The following is a 1,104-nucleotide window of genomic DNA, read 5'->3' as shown; positions in this document are numbered from 1 at the left end:
TATTCAAGACACTTTGATAAGAATGACTATATATGTAATATAGGCGGCCTTTGTTTACATTTTTGGTTGGTGGTGTGCCTTGTGATTTTTTCAATTGAAACAATGTACTTTCACTCAAAAAGAGTTGAAAAAAATAGCTTTAGGCGGCTGGCCAAGGCTTGGAGCCTTTGTTTGGCAGTTTTGAGTGCTTCAGGTATGGGCATCTGACTGTACTTCTTGGGTACTGATCTTTTCATCGCATCTCTTTGGAGCTCTGACAGTTGGCTCACTTCCCTCCTTGTTACCTTGATTTTAGCCTCTAACCGTCTTTTCCATGGTGGGTATTGGATCTTATGGCTCTCATGGTTGCTCTTATAGCCAAGCATCTCCAGAATAACTGATGCTGAGTTGTACATCAGCTCATTGGTTTCTGTTACGGTGTTGTTTTTGTACCACAAATTAACGTTTATATTTGAAGTCAACTCGGAGATTATTTTTTGTTATTTTTATAAGTAAAAGAAAACCCTTTGAAATCAGAAAAGTCTCCACGAGTGCTTTTTATTTTTTCTCTGAGTGAGTCGAAAACCTCCTCCTGAAAGACTACTCTGGCATTTTTGTTTTTTGGACTTTTGTGATGCAAGAGTGACCATAACGCACACTTAAACATAATTGTACCAAAATACACTTTTAATATATTAAATAAAAGTATACTTTAAATGAACAAAATATATATTCGCCCAAGTGTAAATATTCACTTGCTCAATTATATTTAAAATATATTTAAAATATATTTTGTGTATATTTTAAAATATATGCTCAAAATAGAATTTTTTAAAATTCACTTAACACTACTTTAGATTATTATTTTCAGTATGTTTTAAATGACATCTCAGTGTAAATTTTAGGCTAATAAAGTATGCCCTTTTTTTTAAAACTTTATTTATTTAACCGGGTGAACCCCGTTGGGATCCAGATCTCATTTTCAGGAGGGACCTGGGCAGAAGTCTGCAACACGCAGCAACCTGATTACAAAATAAAACTAATTAATACATATGCAGAAGTATGTCTTTCAGGCACCTATAAAGTACTTTTCATGTAATTTTTAGGCATACTTTTTAAGCACCT

This window comes from Poecilia latipinna, unplaced genomic scaffold (assembly GCF_001443285.1).
Source record: "Poecilia latipinna isolate Pla-1442-1.1 unplaced genomic scaffold, P_latipinna-1.0 Scaffold2191, whole genome shotgun sequence".
Classification (NCBI taxonomy): domain Eukaryota; kingdom Metazoa; phylum Chordata; class Actinopteri; order Cyprinodontiformes; family Poeciliidae; genus Poecilia; species Poecilia latipinna.
Note: the sequence above shows the minus strand (reverse complement) of the source record.